The sequence below is a fragment of the Coregonus lavaretus genome (genome assembly GCF_964263955.1).
Source record: "Coregonus lavaretus genome assembly, chromosome: 38".
Taxonomy (NCBI): domain Eukaryota; kingdom Metazoa; phylum Chordata; class Actinopteri; order Salmoniformes; family Salmonidae; genus Coregonus; species Coregonus lavaretus.
The window spans coordinates 32,087,099-32,111,076 of record NC_140025.1 but is presented as its reverse complement, the minus strand read 5'-3'; the positions used below and the strand labels follow the sequence as shown (position 1 = coordinate 32,111,076).

Sequence of the window (23,978 nt, the reverse complement as noted above, 5' to 3'; positions counted from 1 at the left end):
TATTTAAAGAGAATTTCCCTTCTCTGATGCAAAATCTCAAGGCAAACATACAGTTTTGGAGAACTCTCCCAATTTCTCTGCTCGGAAGAATTAATGCCATTAAAATGGTCTTCCTCCCACAACTGCTCTACCTATACCAGAACATCCCAGTATTCATACCTAAATCATTTCATAAACAACTGGACTCTATTATCAATCCTTTCATCTGGGATTATAAAACACACAGGATAGGTAAAAAACACCTATGTAAATCCAAGATGGAAGGAGGATTGTCTCTCCCAAATTTTATATTTTACTATTGGGCCGCTAACCTCCGCGCTGTTACGTTTTTGCTGGATGACGCAACCCCGCCACCCAGCTGGCTTAGCATGGAGCGGGAGGAGTGTCACCCCTTCTCTATTGGTGCCGTGATTTTGTCACCTGTTAATCTGGAGATGTCACTTTACCATAACAATCCTATTAATCATAGCACAGTCCGAATCTGGATGCAAATTAAAGTCCACTTTGAGCTTAGACCAATATCATTCATGCTCCCTGTTGCCAGGAATCCCTCCTTTGCCCCCTCTAACCTTGATAACACCTTTGAGCGATGGGGAGAGTTGGGGATAAGTACCATAGGGGATTTATATATAGGAGGGACCTTTGCTTCCTTTGAAGTGCTGAGGGAAACTTATAACCTTCCCAGAAGTAACTTTTTCAGATACCTACAAATTAGAGACTATGTTAGAAAACACCTCCGAACATTTGAGAATGCTAAACCTTCCATGTTTGACGGATGCATAAAAATATGCCCCACCTCAGACAAACTGATATCTCGTCTATATGACGCTTTTCAATCTGTTAGCGCACCCTCTACAGATGCCATTAAGGCAAAATGGGAGGAAGAACTAGGGACTGATATTTCGGTGGCAGACTGGGAGGATAGCTTGGAGTATATCCACACCTGCTCCATTAACTCCAGACATCGTCTCATACAATTTAAGGTACTACACAGATTACACTATTCCAAAACTAAACTGCATAGGATATTTCCTGATACATCCCCTATGTGTGATAAATGTCAGGCTGAGCAGGGTACACTACTCCACTGCTTTGCCCTATGCTCTAGTCTGGATGGTTATTGGTGTGGAATATTTGGGGTCCTCTCTGAAGTTCTGGAGACTTCAATAGACCCAGACCCGCTTCTGATAATCCTGGGAGTGTCCGACTCCCTAAACGGATTAACCAACTCCCAAAAACAACTAATCTCTTACAGTCTCATCTCTGCAAAAAAATTAATCTTGTTGTTTTGGAAAAGGAGGGAAGCGCCCTCTACCAAATTATGGCTCAGCGAAGTGGCAAAAACTGTACACTTAGAAAGAATTAGATATATTCTGAACAATAAATTATCAACATTTGATCAAATCTGGCAGCCTTTCCTCTCTTACCTGGACCAGTCGGTGCTGTGAATTTGTACTTTTTAACGCACTCTCAATTGTCATATTTATATACACCTTTGGGCAGCGTGTGCTGGCCCCGACACTCGAGCAGTCGGGAGGGGAATAGGGTGGAATAGGGGGGGGGGATAAAGGGGGGTATAAGTGGGGGGGTTACATCTACCCTTTTTCTTTCTACCTGTCCCTGTTCTGTATGTCGTGTTTTGTAATATTTGTTTTATGTCCAGAACTCTGGGTCTTGTTGTTCATGTCTGTTCTTTTATGTTTAGATAAGAACTGTACACATGTCTTTCATACCTATACACCATTCTTGTGTGTGTTCAATAAAAAATATTTGAACAGGAATTCTCCCTAGGCGTTAACATCCCGTGTTAGAGGCCAAGTGGGCATGACTGGGCCTGATTGAAATCATACTCAACCCCCAAATATCCAGGGAATGTCATGGATTTCACAGAATGTATTAAAACTCTGTTTTGAAAGATATTGACTTCATGACAAATTGTCCTATTTACGCTTTGTAGTCAATTTTGGAATACTACTCAATGCCACATAGGCTGCTTTCAACCAGAGAAGTCGTTTTTTTGGTTCAACTCCCCTTTGAGGGATAGTTTTCCTTCTGTCAAAGAAGGTCAGCATTATGGGTAGGTGAAAAGCTATGATCCCTTATTGATATCACTTATTAAATCCACTTCAATCAGTGTGGATGAAGGGGAGGAGACAAGTTAAATAATAATTTTTAAGCCTTTGGACAGTTGAGACATGGATTGTGTATGTGTGCCATTCAGAGGGTGAATGGGCGAGGCAAAATATTTAAGTGCCTTTGAACGGGGTATGATAGTAGGTGCGAGGTGCACCAGTTTGAGCGTGTTAAGAACTGCAATGCTGCTGGGTTTTTCACGCTCAACTGTTTCCTTTGTGTATCATGAATGGTCCACCACCCTAATGACATCCAGCCAATTTGACAAAACTGTGGGAAGCATTGTAGTCAACATTGGCGGGGGGGGGGGGGGGGGGGGGGGTTAATGCACTCGGTATATTAGGATGTACAGAACAGTTTCCATTTTAATTTGATGATAATATTTCAGAGGAGATCTGTGGACATTCTAATCATGTGTAATGTCAACATGACTATATATACTAATTTGTACAAATATCGATACATGTAATGACTTGGAAAAGTAACTGATTTGTTTAATCAGTGTGTGTGATTGACAGGAGAGATGATGAGAGGGGCTGAGTTTTGACCATCATCATTACCAGAGGGGCCTAAGTATGGATAGAGTGTCTCTGTAAAGTTGCAGCCAGTGAAAGAATAGATATGAGACCTGGCCTCCACATCATAAAAGGAGACCTGACCCTCCTCATAGTCCACAAACACCCCCACCTTCTGGGGCTTCTCTCTCAGGGAGAGGAGGATATAGTGGGAGGTACAGGCTTGGTACTCATTCTCATCCTTTAGCATCACAGTCCAGAGTCCATCCTCAGGTGTCAGTGTGATATTCTCCTTCCTGTCAGTGGAATCTCTTGCCACTCCTAAAACCCATGAAGTCTTCCCCTTAACAATCACCTCATAGTAAAATCTCCCTGAGGAGAAGCCATTCTTTCCAAGAACAATGGCAAAACGATCAAACCTTTTTGGATTGTCAGGAAGATTCTGATCCGTGTCTCCAGTTCTCACTTGTTTCCTATCTTCAGACAGGATGAGCCAGGGATGTGCTGTATCAGGGTCCAGAGTCACATCCACTGCATACTGCTGAATCCTCTTCAGTTTGACTTCAGGCAGCTTCTCCATCTCTTTATTCAGTGTCTCCTCCAGCTGAGACACAGCTCTCCTCACAGTCCCAACACACAGATCACTGTGAACACTTACATCAGACCAGTCCTTGGTGGGTGGAGGGTTGCACACTAGGGATAGGAAGCTCTGGAGAAGTTGGAGGTGGTCCTCACTGTGTGATAGCTGCTTCAGCTCAGTCCTTCTCCTCTTTAGCTCAGTGATTTCCTGCTCCAGCTCTTTAATGAGCCCTTCAGCCTGCCTCTCTACTGCTTTCTGCTTCTCCTCAATTACCTTAACAAGCTCACCCTGGCTTTTCTTAATGGAGCACACCAGAGCAGTGAAGACCTGCACACTCTCTGCTTTCTCTCTCTCTGCTTCTTTCTTTCTAAGATCTACTGAAAGTTTGATCCTTTTAACCTTCTTCAGTCGCTCCTGGATAATCTGCTGCACTTCTGCCTCAGTTTTCCCCAGTTGAGCCTTCCTCTCTCCACACTCTTCCTCTATAGGGACAGTGTCATGAGTCTTGTGGTCTGCCTCAATGCAGAACTGACACACACATGTCTGGTCAGTCCTACAGAACATCTCCAGGAGTCTGTCATGCTTCTTACACATCCTGTCTTCTAGGTTCACCACAGGGTCGATCAGTTTGTGTCGCTTTAAGGGTGAGGCTATCTGATGAGGCTCCAGGTGAGTCTCACAGAACGAGGTCTGACACACCAGGCAGGACTTTAGGGCCTTGCGCTTCCTCCCAGTGCAGACATCACAGGGCACTATTTTAGGTTTAGGACGGGACCCATTTCTACCTCTTTCTCTCATCTTTTTAAAATTCTCTACAACCTCTCTGAATGTTGTATTGACACGAAGCTTAGGTCGTCTGGAAAATGTCTCCTGACACAGTGGACATTGACACAGGTCCTTGCTATTCCAGTACTTTGTGATACAGGCCATGCAGAAGTTGTGTCCACATGAAGTGGTGACTGGCTCAGTGAACACATCCAGACAGATAGAGCACAGGTACTGCTCTTCAGACTGGAGACTGCTGGAGGAAGCCATATCTAGACAGAGAAGGTGGAACTATAAATTATTTCCTGGAATGAGTCAGCTCCCGATAGTTTCAGTTCCATTGTCAACACGGCATTTAGAGACACTAACCAATCTTGATTCAAGTTGTTTAACCATACAACATACAGTATAAATTAGTCAATGTACAAAATAAAGTTAAACATACAGTAGGTACTGTAGTTGGTAAAGAAAACAGGATAATGCAAGAATTCACACAGTAGAATTTATCTTCACCTGCCCTTGTTAATCTCTACTCACCTGTATCTGTGTGTGAAAGAGTGTGGGTGCTTTCTCCGATTTTTTGGTACTATATACTGTAGTATTCTTTTTAAAACAGAGACTGCGTAGCTGTCGTAACAGATTTTTCAGAAGAGTTTGAGACAGTTTACTTGTGTCCGCAACACACAGTACGTCTAAACACTTCAGTTTCACTTAAAGTGACGTTGATATGCTCCTCCCTACCCAGTGCTGCTCTGTGCTCTGGAACATAATTAACCCTTCACATGGCTGATCTCTATTCATTCTTTGTTTCATAGTAACGTGAGTCAGCATTTCAGAAAACCCCCTTGTCATTGCTACGCATCCAATCAAAACACGTTGTAAAGAACAACTTTGCATCCTTGAATGGAACATTCCATGTTACAACTTATTTACAAAGGACATCATACGCCCAAATCTCCTCAAATGGAGCTTCCAAGTAGTCATTAGTCTCTACATTAACAGCACTCACAGACAGCTAACTAACAGTATTGTATGTGTACGTATATGTAGCTTTCACCATCATATCTACTCATGGCCAGTTTCTAGGAATTTGACTGCAGGAAAGGGCTACATAAGCAGCAGGAAATGTCCAAGATTGTTCTTTTAAACGTACACACTTTCACTTATATCAACTCCCAGTTTATCAAGTCAAGCCAGACAATGGGTGGAGAACTAAAGCTGAATATATTTTCTGTTTGTGGGAAAATGCCTGTGTTCGCTGTATGCTGAAAGCCTGCATCTGCTGCTTGTGGTGCCTGAAGAAGTGTCTAACATACCTGAATGGTTTTACAGGTTACCACTTTAATCCATTTCTATATGGTAAATTGTGTTTATGCACATATTACACCAAACTCGCCTTGTTAGCGTTTACGATACTTGCCCCTATTGTCTCAACACCCAACACACACATTCACTCTCTCTCTTCTTCCTCTCTCTCTCTCTTTAGGAGTTTGTGGAGAACAGTAAGAAAATGGCGGGAAGGGATCTGCTCGTCATTTATGGCACACTTTACATGAAAGCTTTATGTTTTCTTTAAAGCGCAATGCCTTTTTGAAACATATTTTGTATATAACAAAAGTACATCAGTCAAAAATACCGTTAGTGTAGTTTGGTTCTATTTTACAGGTTGTAGAGTTTTTGTTTTGTTTTGCCTCTTGTGGGAGAAAGTATTGTGAGAGATTATTCAAATGTGTTCCATGCCATCACTGTTATATGTTAACCACTATTACCGTACACTACAAGTTTTTGCATATCAATGTCTTTTTGCATTGTGGGATTGATGGTGGTGGTTGTTACTTGTGATGCATTGTTCCTTGACAAATACAACTGACTAGCATAACAGATGATTAACAGGCACTTTTCTGTCTGAAAAAACTCCATCTCAGTCTAGAGCTTGTTTAAAGTCTTCTTGCATGGATATTTTTGAAAAGTTTGTGATTATTTTGTATTCTAAATTTGTGCAAGGCGTTCTCCCTCGTCTGTTAACAGGATCATGTTACTACGGTGGCTCAAACATCAAATAGCCATTTACTCTGATAAGAACGTTTTATATTACTTTCTGTAAGACAAGTACTGAAGTTGTCTTATGTCAGAGGCAATGCATGATCATAACTGACAATATCTAAATTGTGGCAACGTTGAGTCATTACTGCTTATTGAGTTTATAATACTCAATCCACAGAAAAAGGGATTCCCTATGACTGCATCTTTATTAATGAATGAGTTTGTGTTATAACACAGAATTGTTATAAACATTTTATGCAGATTAATAAAAGAAAATGAAAACAGTCAATGTCCACTTGTCTTTGTGAGAGCTGTGGGGCAAGAGAGGATCAGTTCAATCTTGGACATGGGTTTGTGTCTGTATGTCATTAAGATATCCACTAAGAGAGACAAACAATAAAACAATATACCCAAATATAAAAACAATCATGTATATATACCCAACAATAAAACAATATATTGAACGAAATTACATATTTGTGATGGTGATGTGGTGATTTGGAAATTGCCCTGTATCAGACCAGGGTTCAAAGTATATTTCTTCTTCTGTCAAATATGTTAGCTGCACTTGATTGAGCTTCCCAGGTGCAATATAACCAATAGAATAGTCCCAGAAGTACAAACCCCACCAATCTGTCACAATAGAAATATGATTATTAAATGTCTATGTCTGGCACTCCAGTCAAACGCTCAAAGTATCGGAAAGAAAAAAAATACTATTTGAATCCAGGTCTGTCCTGTATCAGTTTGACTATTTCCTAACTCCAGGAATAAATCCCAGCTGACCCTGACCTCCATCATGTCCTTTATGCTGCGACTGGCGAGTTCTGTGACGAGTACTGAGGATACGAAGAGGCAGGACGCAGACGCAGGAATCAACAAGGTAAAGGTTTACTTAACAATAAGAAAGAGAATAACAAGGAGCGAGTAAACGACACGCCGCTAACAATTACACACAACAATGAGTGAACAGTCCAGGTCTAAATAGTGGAGGTGATGAGATGATGAGTTGCAAGTGCGCCGGAGGTGATTAGGGTGCGTTGGGTTTCCATCCCTGTGTTGCCGAGGTGGTGCGCTCAGACTGGTGGCTCAGTAGACCGGCAAATCAGGGCGCCGGAGGGGAGCAACGGGAGGAGACGTGACAGTGCGGTTCTCGCGGCAGGACTTCACCAGCCATGAAGACGACCCCAAGGACGAGGAGCGGGCCGGTCAGGGCAGCGACGGTGGAAGTCCTTAATTAGGTTGGGGTCCAGAACGCCCCCAGCTGGAACCTAGCTCTTCTCTTCAGGGCCATACACCTCCCAGTCCACCAGGTAACGGAGCCGTCCCCCACGGAACCTGGAGTCCAGCAGGTCCCTCACAGCATATGCCGGACTTCCATCAATGTTCAGGGGCGGAGGGGGCGTATCCCGGGGGAAGGCATCCGCCAGAGGACCAGCAACCACCGGCCTGAGGAGAGACACATGAAAAGTAGGTGAGACACTGTAGTGCGGGGGAAGGAGCAGCTGGTACGGCACCTCATTAATCCGCCGGAGGACTTTAAACGGCCCCACAAACCGGGGGCTCAGTTTCTTGCAGGGCAGGTGGAGAGGGAGGTTTTGAGTGGACAGCCAGACACGATTACAAGTCTGGAATACGGGAGCCTCACTGCGGTGGCGGTCAGCTTGGTCCTTCTGCAGACGAATGGCCCCCTGGAGACGGACATGGGCGGCGTCCCAGACCTGTCCGGCCCTGCGGAACCACTCGTCGACAGCGGAAGCATCGGTCTGGCTGTGTGTCCAAGGGACCAGGGCCGGCTGGTACACCAGGGAGCATTGGAAGAGAGTGAGCCCCATGGAGGAGTGAATGAGGGAGTTCTGGGCATTATCTGCCCAGGGAAGAAACCTCTTCCACTCACCCTGCTGGTCCTGACAAAGGCAACAAAGAAACTTCCCCAGCTCCAGGTTCATGCGCTCCACCTGCCCATTTGACTGAGGCCTATACCTGGAAGTGAGGCTGGCCATGGCCCCGATCTTCTCCAGGAAAGCGTTCCACACTTGGGAGGTGAATTGGGGGCCACGGTCCGAGACGATGTCCTCCGGAAGTCCATAGTGCCGGAAGACCTGTTGGAACAGGACCTCAGCAACCTGGAGAGCAGAAGGAAGACCAGTTAGTGGCAAAAAAACGGCATAATTCTGAGAATCGTTCTACGACCACCATGACTGTGATGAAGCCGTCAGAACGTGGGAGGTCGGTGACAAAGTCTATGGACAGGTGTGATCAAGGTCGCTGAGGCACTGGTAGAGGAACTAGTTTGCCTGCCGGGGCGTTCCGAGGTGTCTTCATTTGGGGACATATGGAACAGGAGTTGACATAGCGAGAGACATCACTAAACAAGGTGGGCCACCAGTATTTTTGTGATAGAGAATTCAGGGTGAGCGTAATACCGGAGTGCCCTGCCGTAAAGGTGGTGTGCGCCCAGATCACCAGGCGGTCACGGACACTGGTGGGTACATACACGCGCCCCAGAGGGGCGTTGGCAGGCGCTGGGTCCTCCTGAGCCGCCAGGCGGATGTCTTCTTCCACATCCCAAATGACAGGTGCAACGATGAGAGATGGGGGTAGGATAGGACCCCTCAGATCCTTCCTTTCTCTGGTATGGTGCATCCTGGAGAGTGTGTCGGCTTTCACATTCTGGGAGCCTGGGCGGTAGGACAGAATTAAGAAATTGGGCCCACCTGGCTTCGTTTCGCTGCCCGTAAGTGCTCCAAATTCTGATGGTCAGTAAGAATCCAGAATGGATGGACTGCCTTACTGCCAGTGTCTCCATTCCTCCAGAGCAAGGACCTCTGCCAACAGCTCCCTGTCTCCAACTCCATAGTTCCTCTCTGCAGGGTAAGCTTTTAAGAGAAAAAGGCACAGGGATACATTTTCTCTGGCTTACCTTGCCGCTGGGAGAGAACCGCACCCACGCCCTCCTCAGATGCGTCCACCTCCAGGATGAAAGGTCAAGATGGATCTGGGTGTTTTAGGATGGGCGCAGTGGTGAACCTCTCCTTCAGCCTCTTGAAGGCAGCGTCATCATCAGGGTTCCAGGCCAGCTTCTGAGGCCCACCCTTAAGGAGAGAGGTGAGCGAGGTGGCTATGGAGCTGAAGGAACTGATGAAACGCCGGTAGAAATTGGCGATGTCCAGGAAGCTCTGTAGGCCCTTGGTGGTGGGGACTGGCCATGGCCTGACGGCGTCCGTCTTCTCTCTTGTCGATGTACACAACCACCTGTCGACTCAGCATGTCTCGGAACACGTCATTGACAAAGGACTGGAACACAGAAGGCGCGTTGGCGAGGCCGTAGGGCATGACGTAGTATTCATAGTGGCCTGAGGTAGTGCTGAATGCAGTCTTCCACTCGTCTCCTTCACAAATTCGGATCAGGTTGTTTGCACTCCTCAGGTCCAACTTGGTAAAGTACTGGGCCCCTCGTAGCTGCTCGATGGCCAACGGAACCAGAGGGAGGGGGTACCGGTACTTGGTGGTGACTGCGTTCAGCCCCCTGTAGTCAATGCACAGCCTCAATCCTCCATCTTTTTTGGCCATGAAGAAGAAGCTGGCGGAGTCAGGATAGGTAGAGCTTCTGATGAACCCCTGTTTCAGGGTCTCCGCCACATTCTTCTCCATGGCCTCAGTCTCCGCCCTGGAAAGGGAGTAAATGCGACTCTTCGGGGGGTGTTGTCCCTCCAACAGGTCAATGGCGCAGTCCCAGGGCCTGTGAGGAGGGAAACACATAGCCTTTGATGAAGAGAAGACTTCGGAGAGATCTGCATACTCACGTGGAATGCTGAGCTGGAGGGCGGAATCCGGAATCTCCGCTGACGTGGAACAACAAACCACTGGCAGGCAGGTCTTCCCGCATGACGTGGGCCAGGCTGTGATCCTCTTGGTGATCCAATTAATGGTGGGATTGTGTAGTCTGAGCAGGGGAATCCCAAGACGATCCGGTGAAGGGGTGAAGTGACGATGTGGAATGACAGCTCCTCGTGGGGTGCTCTGGTAGTGTGGGAATGGTGATGGTGATGGGAAGAGTGATGTGCATAATGGTGCCTGATCCAAGTGGCTTATTGTCCAGCGAGGAGACGTGTAGTGGAGAAGGCAGTGGCACGGTGGGCAACCCCCATTCAGAGACCAGCTCCCTATCTATAAGGTTCCCCACTGAACCGGAATCTATCATTGAATTGGAAATGGAAGAGAAGGAATAACCAGTCACCGTTATGGGAACTAAAAACAATGGTTTTGTCATAGGAACATAGGAATATATATATATATACTTTTTTTAAAGGAGACCTGACCCTCCTCATAGTCCTCACACACCCCCACTATCTGGGGCTTCTCTCTCAGGGAGAGGAGGATAGCGTGGGAGGTACAGACTTGGTACACATTCACGTCCCTTAGGTACAAAGTCCAGAGTCCATGCTCAGGGCTCAATATGATGTTCCCCTTCCTGTCTATGGACTCTCTGACCACTCCTAAAGTCCACTTAGTCTTCCCCTTAACCATCACTTCATACTAAAATCTCCCTGAGGATAAGCCATCCTCTCCAAGGACAATGCCAAAACGATCAAACCTTTTTGTATTGTCAGGTAAATTCATATCTCACTTGTTTCCCATCTTCAGACAGGATGAGCCAGTGGTTTGCTGTATCAGGATCCAGAGTCACATCCACTGCATACTGCTGAATCCTCTTCAGTTTGACTTCAGGCAGCTTCTCCATCTCTTTATTCAGTGTCTCCTCCAGCTGAGACACAGCTCTCCTCACAGTCCCCACACACAGATCACTGTAAACACTGATCTCAGACCAGTCCTTGGTGGGTGGAGGGGTGCACACCACGAATCAGAAGCTCTGGAGAAGTTGGAGGTGGTCCTCAGTGTGTGAGAGCTGCTTCAGCTCAGTCCTTCTCCTCTTTAGCTCAGTGATTTCCTGCTCCAGCTCTTTAATGAGCACTTCAGCCTGCCTCTCTACTGCTTACTGCTTCTCCTCAATTACCTTAACAAGCTCACCCTGGCTTTTCTTAATGGAGCACACCAGAGCAGTGAAGACCTGCACAATCTCTGCTTTCTCTCGCTCTGCGTCTCTCTTGCTGAGATCTACTGGGAGTTTGATACTTTTAACCTTCATCAGTCGCTCCTTGACAATCTGCTGCACTTCTGCCTCAGTTTTCCCCAGCTGAGTCTTCCTCTCTCCACACTCTTCCTCTATAGAGACAGTGTCATGAGTCTTGTGGTCTGCCTCAGTGCAGAACTGACACACACATGTCTGGTCAGTCCTACAGAACATCTCCAGGAGTCTGTCATGCTTCTTACACATCCTGTCTTCTAGGTTCACCACAGGGTCCATCAGTTTGTGTCTCTTTAAGGGTGGGGCTATCTGATGAGGCTCCAGGTGAGTCTCACAGTAAGAGGTCTGACACACCAGGCAGGACTTTAGGGCCTTGCGCTTCGTCCCAGTGCAGACGTCACAGGGCACTATTTTTTCTACCTCATCTTTTTAAAATTCTCTACAACCATTCTGAACGATGTGTTGACATGAAGCTTAGGTTGTCTGGAGTATTTTTCCCGACACAGTGAACATTGACACAGGTCCTTGCTATCCCAGTACTTTGTGACACAGGCAACGCTGAAGTTGTGTTCATATAAAGTGATGACTCGTTAAGTGAAGACATCCAGATAGATATATTACAGGAACTGCTCTTCAGACTGGAGACTGCTGGAGGAAGCCATATCTAAACAGAGAAGGTGGAACTATAAATTATTTTGTTGAATGAGTCTGCTCTCGATAGTTTCAGTGCCATTGTCAACACGACATTTAGAGACAGTAACCAATCTTATAATATAAATAATAATAATAATAATAATAATCTTGATTCAAGTTGTTTAACTATACAAAATACAGTTTAATTAGTCAATGTACAAAATAAAGTAAAAAATCGGTACTGTAGTCAAGAAAGAAAACAGGATAAAAAAATAATTCACACAGTAGAATGTATCTTCAGCTGCCCTTGTAAATCTCTATTCACCTGTGTCTGTGTGTGAAAGTGTGGGTACTTTCTCAGGTTTTTCTCTAGTATATATATATATATATATATATATATATATATATATATATATATATATATTATATACTGTAGTTTAGTAAAACAACAACAACAACAAAAACAGACGACTCTGTGTAGCTGTTTAATAGAGATTTCTGAAGAGTTTGAGAGAGTTTACTCTTTTTTTTCTGTGTTTTCTGTTTGTAGGAAGTGTGGGTACTTTCTCAGGTTTTTTCTAGTATATATATATATATATATATATATATATATATATATATATATGCATGTTATGTACCAATAACAGTAACTTATTAATCATTACCTCATCAGTCTCATTCTGAATGTCTTATAATCATTGAACCTGCATGTACCCTAACCTTACTTATGTATCAGCAATACACAAATTGTCTTAAATATTTACTTACTAGCTAACTAAATAATAACACAGAATATACATACATACATACTTAATTCATGAGAAAAGTCCCTAGCGGATGAACAACAGCATGACTTGGTTATCAAAAAGGGAGGGGTCAATAGAAGGAGGGAGAGAGGGACAAAGACAGTCAAACTTATGGTACATACATTTGGAAACTACGCTCACGGTAATCAGAATACTTAGCACCCTTACCACCGCCGTTTGGGTAAGAAATGCAATGTATTGACGTATAGAATGTCTTCTCCGTCGTCTCTCTGTTGAAACCAATCACTCCTATGGGGAAGGTGTCGATGGGTGTAAGGCTCTGGATTGTCCACCAGAGGTCACAATGTCCTTTGTAGAGCTTCTCTGGTAGTGAAGTGGTTGTTAGACAGATACTTCAGATGTACCAACGGTTGTCTGAGATGGGATTGTCCTTGCCACCTCGTGTCTTTAGTCGAAGTTCTAGACTACTTTACATGCCAGCTGCAGTCTGGTAATGCTACAGTCTAGTGAGTTTCTTCTTCTTGTGTAGAGATTGAGAGTTTCAGAGTTTCTCACCATTTCAAACATGTGGACTAACGTCTCACATTTCCTGGTCTTAGAGTTTCAACCATTTGTAACGTTCCACTGGCTTGGTGTGAGGAGCAGGAACAGGCCGGGCCGGACTGGCGACACGCACCACTGGCTTGGTGCGAGGAGCAGGAACAGGCCGGGCCGGACTGTGGAGGCGGACTGGAGGTCTGGAGCGGAGAGCTGGCACAACCCGTCCTGGCTGAATGCCTACTTCCATACAGTATGTGTGAGGCATCAGCACAGGACACACTGGGCTGTGCACGCGCACTGGCGATACAGTTCGTAGAACTGGCGCAGGATATGCGGGACCGAGGAGGTGTACTGGAGACCAGGAGCGTTGAGCCGGCACACCCCATCCTGGCTGGATGCCCATCTTCGCACGGCATGTGCGTGGTGCAAGCACAGGACGTACAGGACTGTGCCGGCGCACTGGCGACACAGTACGTAGCTCCGCATAACACGGAGCCTGCCCAGTCATACGCTTCCTCGCGTGAGTACGGGGAGTTGGCTCTGCTCTGACACTAGGCTCCGCCAACCACCCCGTGTGCCCCCCCCCCCCAAAAAAAATGTTCCTTGGGGCTGCTTCTCGGGTTTCCTCCTCGACCGGCCTCCTCCGTATTGCCGTTGCACCTCTCCTGCCTGGGCATCTACCTTAGCCCATGGTCCTCTCCCCGCAAATATCTCTTCCCATGACCACAAATTGCCCACCTGTGACATGGCTATTCACTCCGCCTGGGCACACTGCTTGGTCCTCGTTTGGTGGGATCTTCTGTCACATTCGTTTAATGACGGGTCAGACCAAGGCGCAGCGTGATATGCATACATGTTTATTAAATGCTAAACACATGACAAAACAACAAACGAAACAAAACGTGAAGTCCAAAGGTTGTACAGACAACAAACCCTACACGGAACAAGATCCCACAACTACACAGTGCCAATAGGCTGCCTAAGTATGATCCCCAATCAGAGACAACGAGCGACAGCTGCCTCTGATTGGGAACCACACCGGCCAACATAGATCTATACATACTAGAATACAACAGAGAATATATACAACAAGGAATATACACACCCTGACTCAACATAAACGAGTCCCCTGAGTCAAGGCGTGACACATTGCTCCTTTCTATGCAGACCAAAATTACAATCTGTTTCTCCAAATTGCCTCATGAAAGCCTAACACCTCAAGATCGTATTTTATAACCTAGCTAGTCATGCTGGCAATTGAACAAGCTTTCTTTTTAGATTGCGTAAACAACAATAGTAATTGTGTGATGGCGGGGATGCAGAGTCGTGTTCCAAACCAAACAACTACTAGTGTGCTTGCTCTAGTTCCACAACGGCACAGCTAGGAGAGCTCAAAAACGCACCTTATAGTTAAAGACTCTTCTTTGAGTCCTAAATGTCCATTGACATTACTTTGGAGAGGTGTGTGGCCACTTGGAGACACCAGTTAGTCCTCTCATTCATACCCTTGTCATTTTTTTGTATTATGTTGCACCTACCCCACATTTCCCAGGAATAGTCTTATCATGTTACTGAATATAACAAATGAGGCGAAAAATACAGTAAATGTAAAATACACATAAAATCACCAGTGTAATGTTTGGATTCAGTCTTGTGTCAGGTGAACTGTTGTGTCCTCAATTTTGGTCTAATAATTTTCACATAATCTCCAAACTGTTCCTTTTCAATTGCTACCATGCTTATGCATATGCATTTCATATTTCTTCTGTAAGGAACATTTCAATTTAGCTTTATCCATATAGGCCAATTCATCATGAAGTTAAAGGGAAAATCCATTCAACAACATGTGGTATTTTTTTCATTCGTCCACTGTAGATACAGTCCCAACATGTTTTGCATCATCATGATGATGTGGCAGGTGACACTTTGCTTCTTGGAAGTCCAATATCTTGAAAACTTGACACCTGACATGTCAAACATTGTGGGACTGTTCAACAATGAACTAATGAAACAAATACCAAAAAATCGATGTTGAGTGGATTTTCCCTGTAACTCCAGAATCTAGAACCATCCACCCAAAATGCTGATGAAGACGATAGTAACGTTTAACACTTGTTTATTGTTGTAGACTCATGGAGGAGGGACTTCGGTTTGACCAAAACAAACCAGAAGACAGAAACCAAAAGGCATTCCAACCATTTTCTTTATTACATGTGTAATAGGTTTACCGTGATATTTGTTAAATATATTGTCTTATGTTAAAGGAAAAGCATTATCATAACTGACAATCCCTATATTGTGGCAACATTGAGTCATTACTGCTTATTGAGTTTGTAATACTCTATACATAGAAAAAGAATTCTCTATGACAGTATCTCTATTTATGAATGCAAACAGAGTTTTAACCCAGAATATTTTTTATAAAATTTTTAGCAGAGTAATAAAACAACAAAAATAAGCAATGTCCACCTGTGTTTGTGAGAGCTGTTGGGTAAGAGAGGTTCAGATAAATGGGGACATGGGTTTGTGTCTGTATGTCATTAAGATATCCACTAAGAGGGAGAAACAATAAAACGATATATAGTGAATTCAATCTACACACAATACCCCATAATGACAAAGATAAAAACACGTTTTTATACATTTTTGCAAAGAAAACAAAAAAAAATAATAATACTGGAAATATCACATGTAGTCAAATAAAGTACTGTCAAATAAATTGAACACACTCCCCCCTCATATAGTTACAGTGCCTTGCAAAAGTATTCATCCCCCTTGTAGTTTTTCCTATTTTGTTGCATTACTACCTGTAATTTAAATGGATTTTTATTTGGATTTCATGTAATGGACATACCAAAATAGTCCAAATTGGTGAAGTGAAATGAAAAATTAATTACAGAAAAGTGGTGCATGCATATATATTCACCCCCTTTGCTATGAAGCACCTAAATAAGATCTAAATAAATTAAATACATTTTAATCCCACTTTGTAACAAGAAAATGTGAAGAAATCCAAGGGTATGAATACTTTTGCAAGGCACTGCAGTTTCAGTGCCAATATTGAGTTTTGAAGTACTTTCTGAATTCCTGTTCAGAAGAGTGCAGAGAAAGTTGACAATGATTGTTTATTCCACATAAGGAAACATGCACAGCTGAGGAACATACTTCCTAATAAAATAGATATTCTGATGATTGGGATTTCTAGAATAAAGAATATAATTAGACCATTCAGATTGCCAGTTAATTTTAGTGACTGAAGGTGAGACCTCTCTCTTCCATTGGAGGCTGCTGAGGGGAGGACAGCTCATAATAATGGTTGTAACGGAGTGAATGGAATGGCATCAAACACATGGAAACCATGTTGGATGTATTTGAAACCATTCCACATATTCCGCTCCAGCCATTACCACGAGCCAGTCCTCCCCAATTAAGGTACCACCAACCTCCTGTGCTCTCTTCCATAGTTGGTCAATTGGCAGGGGCTTCTGACATGCTTTTAAGAAATGCAAGTATAGATCAGAAACCAGTCCCCTGGGATTAGACCAGTTCTCTCAAATTTAGCGGAGGGTGTCAATTGGTAGTGTTTCGCATCAAGGGACACCCTAATCTTACATGTCAGAGCAAAGTTTTAAATAAAAGAAGAAGGATTTGCCTGGTAAATTTAAACATTGTTTGTAAATCCTGGAATGCACAGAGCCCTCCCTCATTGAGGAGCCCGCCCTCATTAAAATGCATTCAATGTCATCACTGTTATTTTTAACCACTACTACTGTACACTAGAAGTGTTTGTATATCAATGTACTTTTAGATTGTGGTAATGATGATCATGGTCGCTACTTGCGCTGCATTGGTACATCTAATACAATTTTGACAAATACAGCTGACTAGCATAACAGACATTGTCTTGCATGGACATTTTTGGAAATGTGATTTTTTTTTATTCTAAATTTGTACAAGGTGTTCTCCCTCACCTGTTAACAAGATCATGTTACCACTGTGGATCAAATATGAAGGAGACATTTACTCTGATGAGGATGTTTTATATTAGTTTAATATATTAAATGCAGGTCGTAAAAGTGCTGAGGTTGTCTTATGTCAGAGGCAATGCATGACCAGAACTGGAAATCCCTAAATTGTGGAAACACTGAGTCATTACTGCTTATTGAGTTTGTAATATTGTATCCATGAAAAAAGGGATTCTATATGACTGTATCTCTATTCCCTTCATGAGTTTTAACCAATAATATTTTTGATAATATTTTTGTGCAGAGTAATAAAAGAAAGGAAAACAAGCTTTGGGGCAAGACAGGATACATTCTAAGGGGGACATGTTTTTTTTCTTCAGGACAGTGTATATCCCCAACAATAAAACAGTACATTTAATGAATACAGTGAAATGCTTGTGATTGTGATGTGTTAATTAGGAAATAGCCCCGTATCAGCCCAGGGTTCAAAGTATTTGTTTTTCTGTTGAATACGTTAGGTGCACTTGATTGTTCTCTCCTGATGCAACGGAAGCAATTAAATAGTCCCAAAAGTACAGACTCTGCCCATCTGGCACTCCATACCTGCTCAATCAAACGCTCAAAGTATTTCAAAGAAAACAAATATCTTGTGAACCCAGGTCTGTCCTGTATGAGTTTGTATATTTCTAACTCTGCTTTTCCTGTACCATGTGGTGGACATTAGGAATAAATCCCAGCTGCCGCTGACCCACATCCTGTCATCTATGCTGCCTCTGACCCACTACCACCTGGGCACTGTGGCCAAAGGCTCCTTCATCATCTCCCTGGTGGAGATCCCTCACCTCATCCTCACCTACATCTACAACCAAAAATATGTGTTTTATCATAATCACTACCCAAGAAAGCAAAGGTAACTGAACTAAATGACTATCGCCTGTAGCACTCACCTCTGTCATCATGAAGTGCTTTGAGAGACTAGTCAAGGATCACATCACCTCTACCTTACCTGTCACCAAAGACCCACTTCAATTTGCTTACCGCCCCAATAGATCCACAGACGATGCAATTGCCATCACACTGCACACTGCCCTATCCCATCTGGACAAGAGGAATACCTATGTAAGAATGCTTTTCATTGACTATAGCTCAGCATTCAACACCATAGTACCCTCCAAGCTCATCATTAAGCTTGAGGGCCTGGGTCTGAACCCCGCCCTGTGCAACTGGGTCCTGGACTTCCTGACGGGCCGCCCCCAGGTGGTGAAGGTAGGAAACAACATCTCCACTTCGCTGATCCTCAACACTGGGGCCCCACAAGGGTGCATGCTCAGCCCCCTCCTGTACTCCCTGTTCACCCATGACTGTGTGGCCAAGCACTCCTCCAACTCAATCATCAAGTTTGCAGACGACACAAAAGTAGTAGGCTTGATTACCAACAATGACGAGACCGCCTACAGGGAGGAGGTGAGGGCTCTGGGAGTGTGGTGCCAGGAAAATAACCTCTCACTCAACATCAACAAAACAAAGGAGATGATCGTGGACTTCAGGAAACAGCAGAGGGTGCACCCCCCTATCCACATCGACAGGACCGCAGTGGAGAAGTTGGAAAGCTTCAAGTTCCTTGGCGTACACATCACCGACAAACTGAAATGGTCCACCCACGCAGACAGTGTGGTGAAGAAGGCGCAACAGAGCCTCTTCAACCTCAGGAGGCTGAAGAAATTTGGCTTACCACCGAAAACCCTCACAAACCTTTACAGATGCACAATTGAGAGCATCCTGTCGGGCTGTATCACCGCCTGGTATGGCAACTGCACTGCCCACAACCGCAGGGCTCTCCAGAGGGTGGTGCGGTCTGCTGAACGCATTACCGGGGGCAAACTACCCGCCCTCCAAGACACATACAGCACCCGATGTCACAGGAAGGCCAAAAAGATCATCAAGGACATCAACCACCCGAGCCACTGCCTGTTCACCCCGCTATCATCCAGAAGGCGAGGTGAGTACAGGTGCATCAAAGCTGGGACTGAGAGAATTAAAAACAGCTTCTATCTCAAGGCCATCAGACTGTTAAATAGCCATCACTAGCACATTAGAGGCTGCTGCTGCCTATTGAAATCACTGGCCACTTTAAGAAATGGAACACTAGTCACTTTAATAATGTTTACATATCTTGCACTACTCATCTCATATGTATATACTGCATTCTATTCTATAGTATTCTTCTGTATCTTAGTCCATGCCGCTCTGTCATTGCTTGTCCATATATGTATATATTCTTAAATCCCATTCCTTACTTGTTTGTGTGTATTGGGTATATGTTGTGAAATTCTTAGATATTAGTGCATTGTCGGAGCTAGAAGCACAAGCATTTCGCTACACCCGCTATAACATCTGCTAAACACGTGTATGTGACAAATAAAATGTGATTTGATTTGATTTGAAACCAACAACCAGCTCAATGGCACAGTGCTTCCCTTATCATATTTACTGTCTTAGATACACAGACAGCTCAATGGAAAAGTATGTCCTTTATCGAAGTACAGAACTGTAGAACCAGCTCAAAGGCTGAGTATGTATTTTACCACATTCACTTATACAGTTTCAAAAACAAAATTAAAAGGGACAATCTGTGATTGCTACATCAATATTTTGATGGATAAATGAATGATAGATACCCATTGATTCTTGAACAATATAACTTATAAATGCTTCATGACCATAGTTCAACTGTCACACCCCATGAGAACCCAAAATATACACTTGTTTGTCTCCAATGTTTGTAAACATTGTAAATGTAAACAAAAACTGTATAGCCTCAAACCATGGTTAAAACAATGATTTTGATATACTGGATGGTCAGTCCTTGCATCCATAGCTCCGTCTATTATTCTAAGAGTGGTTACATTTCTCCAGGCACATCCCTCAGCTTTTTACCAAAACAGAAGCTGGGAGGCCACTTTGTTATTGTTTCAACTGTGGATTTGCTCTTTAAAGTCATATTCATCTACATCCACAACCAGTTCAAAGGCTGAGTTTGGCCTTTATCATCAGATTTACTTAGAGAGGGAATAAGAGAGAAACAGAGAAAAGGAATATCACTTTAAAGGATAGTTATCCGTCTGTAAAATAATTATGGGTAAATAATCAAAGCAACACAACTTTTATTACTTATTTTATTTACGTTAATTCCACTTGAGTCTTCATTTTCAGTAAATACAAGCATTTATTAGCCATGTTAAGATGTACAGAACACTTTACATTTTCATTTGGTGATACAATTTCAGAGGACATCTGTGGACATTCGAATCATGTGACATGTCAACCTGACTAAATACACTAATTTGTAAACATATTGATACATGTAATGATTTGTAAATGTGCATTTTAAAATATCTGTTAGGACAAACAGTTCTCTCTCCATCATTTAATCAGCCTGTGTGAGTGACAGGAGAGATGATGAGAGGGGCGGAGTTTTGACCATCATCATTACCAGAGGGGCCGAAGTATGGATAGAGCTTCTCTGTAAAGGTGCATCCAGTGAAAGAATAGATATGAGACCTGGCCTCCACATCATAAAAGGAGACCTGACCCTCCTCATAATCAACAAACCCCAACATTTTGGGGCTTCTCTCTCAGGGAGAGGAGGATATAGTGGGAGGTACAGGCTTGGTACACATTCTCATCCTTTAGCATCACAGTCCAGAGTCCATCCTCAGGTGTCAGTGTGATATTCCCCTTCCTGTCAGTGGACTCTCTTGCCACTCCTAAAACCCATGAAGTCTTCCCCTTAACAATCACCTCATATTAAAATCTCCCTGAGGAGAAGCCATTCTTTCCAAGAACAATGGCAAAACGATCAAACATTTTTGGATTGTCAGAAAGTTTCTGTGGTGTGTCTCCATATCTTACTTGTTTCCCATCTTCAGACAGGATGAGCCAGGGATGTGCTGTATCAGGGTCCAGAGTCACATCCACTGCATACTGCTGAATCCTCTTCAGTTTGACTCCAGGCAGCTTCTCCATCTCTTTATTCAGTGTCTCCTCCAGCTGAGACACAGCTCTCCTCACAGTCCCCACACACAGATCACTGTGAACACTGACATCAGACCAGTCCTTGGTGGGTGGAGGGGTGCACACTAGGGATTGGAAGCTCTGGAGAAGTTGGAGGTTGTCCTCAGTCTGTGAGAGCTGCTTCAGCTCAGTGCTTCTCCTCTTTAGCTCAGTGATTTCCTGTTCCAGCTCTTTAATGAGCCCTTCAGCCCGCCTCTCAACTGCTTCCTGCTTCTCCTCAATCACCTCAATTAGCTCAGCCTGGCTTTTCTCAATGGAGAGCACCAGAGCAGTGAAAACCTGCACGCTGTCTGCTATCTCTCTCTCTGCATATCTCTTGCTGAGATCTACTGAGAGTTTGATCTCTTTAACATTCTGCAGTCGCTCCTGGATAATCTGCTGCACTTCTGCCTCAGTTTTCCCCAGCTGAGCCTTCCTCTCTCCACACTCTTCCTCTATATGGACAGTGTCATGAGTCTTGTGGTCTGCCTCAGTGCAGAACTGACACACACATGTCTGGTCAGTCCTACAGAACAGCTCCAGGATTCTGTCATGCTTCTTACACATCCTGTCTTCTAGGTTCACCACAGGGTCGATCAGTTTGTGTCTCTTTAAGGCTGGGGCTATCTGATGAGGCTCCAGGTGAGTCTCACAGTAAGAGGTCTGACACACCAGGCAGGACTTCAGGGCCTTGCGCTTCGTCTCAGTGCAGACGTCACAGGGCACTTTTCCGAGTTTGGGAGCGGACTCATCGTCACTTCTGTCTCTCTTTTTTTTTTTTTTTTTCTCTACAACCTCTCTTAACGTTGTGTTGACACGAAGCTCAGGTCGTCTGTAGAATTTCTCCTTACACAGTGGACACTGCCACAGGTCATTGCTATCCCAGTACTTTGTGATACAGGCCATGCAGAAGTTGTGTCCACATGAAGTGGTGACTGGCTCAGTAAACACATCCAGACAGATAGAGCACAGGTACTGCTCTTCAGACAGGAGAATGCTGGAGGAAGCCATATATAGAGCGAGATGGTGGAACTAGAGATTATTTCCTTGAATGAGTCATGTCTCGATAATTTTTGTGCTATCGCCAACATAACATTAAAGGTTTAACCATACAACGAACATACAGTTTAGAATAGTCAATTTACCAAATATAGTTAAACATAGGTACTGTAAAAGAAAACAGGAGAATAGAAGAATTTGCACAGTAGAATGTATTTTGATCTGCCCTTGTAAATCTCTACTCACCTGAAGAGAGTTTGATTTCTCGGATCTTTCTGACCAAAGAAAGCCCTGGAGCGTCAGTTTGAGAGAGTTTGCTTGTGTGTGCAACATGCAATACATCTAGCAACTTTAGTTTCACATTAGCAAAGTGACATCAACATGCTCCTCCCCACCCAGTGCTGCTCTGTGCCCTGGAAAATAATTAACCCTTCACATGGCTGATCTCTATTTATTCTTGATATTATATATTTTTTATTTGACAATTTAAAAAACACAACCACACATGTGGATACAATGCATTTAAAAATCATTGAGGATAACACAAAAAAAGTTTAGAAACGTATTTCCATTGTGGTCCTCTTGTTTACAAAATACACAATTCATTAATGAACAACAAATTAAAGATCGACAGCAAATGGAGTTCAGGCAGTTTGGAAAAGATTTGCTTCCCAATCGAAAAAAAAAGTGTATTTTAATATATTACAAGTATTGTAAAGTATACTTAAGTTTACAAAAAAATCAAATCATATATATATACAGTTGAAGTCGGAAGTTTACATACACTTAGGTTGGAGTCATTAAAACTCGTTTTTCAACCACTCCACAAATTTCTTGTTAATAAACTATAGTTTTGGCAAGTCGGTTAGGACATCTACTTTGTGCATGACACAAGTAATTTTTTCCAACAATTGTTTACAGACAAATTTATTTCAAGTATAATTCACTGTATCACAATTCCAGTGGGTAGGAAGTTTACATACACTAAGTTGACTGTGCCTTTGAACAGCTTGGAAAATTCCAGAAAATGATGTCATGGCTTTAGAAGCTTCTGATAGGCTAATTTACATCATTTGAGTCAATTGGAGGTGTACCTGTGGATGTATTTCAAGGCCTACCTTCAAACTCAGTGCCTCTTTGCTTGACATCATGGGAAAATAAAAATAAATCAGCCAAGACCTCAGAAAACAAATGGTAGACCTCCACAAGTCTGGTTCATCCTTGGGAGCAATTTCCAAACGCCTGAAGGTACCACGTTCATCTGTACAAACAATAGTACGCAAGTATAAACTCCATGGGACCACGCAGCCGTCATATCGCTCAGGGATGAGATGCGTTCTGTCTCCTAGAGATGAAGGTACTTTGGTGGGAAAAGTGCAAATCAATCCCAGAACAACAGCAAAGGACCTTGTGAAGATGCTGGAGGTACAAAAGTATCTATATCCACAGTAAAACGAGTCCAATATCGACATAACCTGAAAGGCCGCTCAGCAAGGAAGAAGCCACTGCTCCAAAACCACCATTAAAAAGCCAGACTACGGTTTGGGACAAAGATTGTACTTTTTGGAGAAATGTCCTCTGGTCTGATGAAATAAAAATAGAACTGTGTGGCGCAGTGGTCTAAGGCACTGCATCGCAGTGCTAACTGTGCCACTAGAGATCCTGGTTCGAATCCAGGCTCTGTCGCAGCCGGCCGCGACCGGGAGACTCATGGGCGGTGCACAATTGGACCAGCGTCGTCCAGGGTAGGGGAGGGAATGGCCGGCATGGATGTAGCTCAGTTGATAGAGCATGGCGTTTGCAACGCCAGGGTTGTGGGTTCGATTCCCACGGGGGGCCAGTATAAAAAAAAAAAAATGTAATCAGTAACTGTAAGTCGCTCTGGATAAGAGCGTC

General features: G+C 43.7%; 1 pseudogene across 1 annotated transcript; it reads right to left on the bottom strand.

Moving 5' to 3' along the window:
* Window positions 1-2,456: 2,456 nt before the first annotated feature.
* Window positions 2,457-22,094, bottom strand: LOC311112142 (annotated as a pseudogene). Its single transcript has 6 exons — window positions 20,467-22,094; window positions 17,816-17,889; window positions 11,054-11,434; window positions 10,667-10,870; window positions 10,359-10,557; window positions 2,457-4,265 (listed from the first exon to the last, which is right to left on the bottom strand). The product of its transcript is annotated as an uncharacterized misc_RNA (transcript).
* Window positions 22,095-23,978: the final 1,884 nt, after the last annotated feature.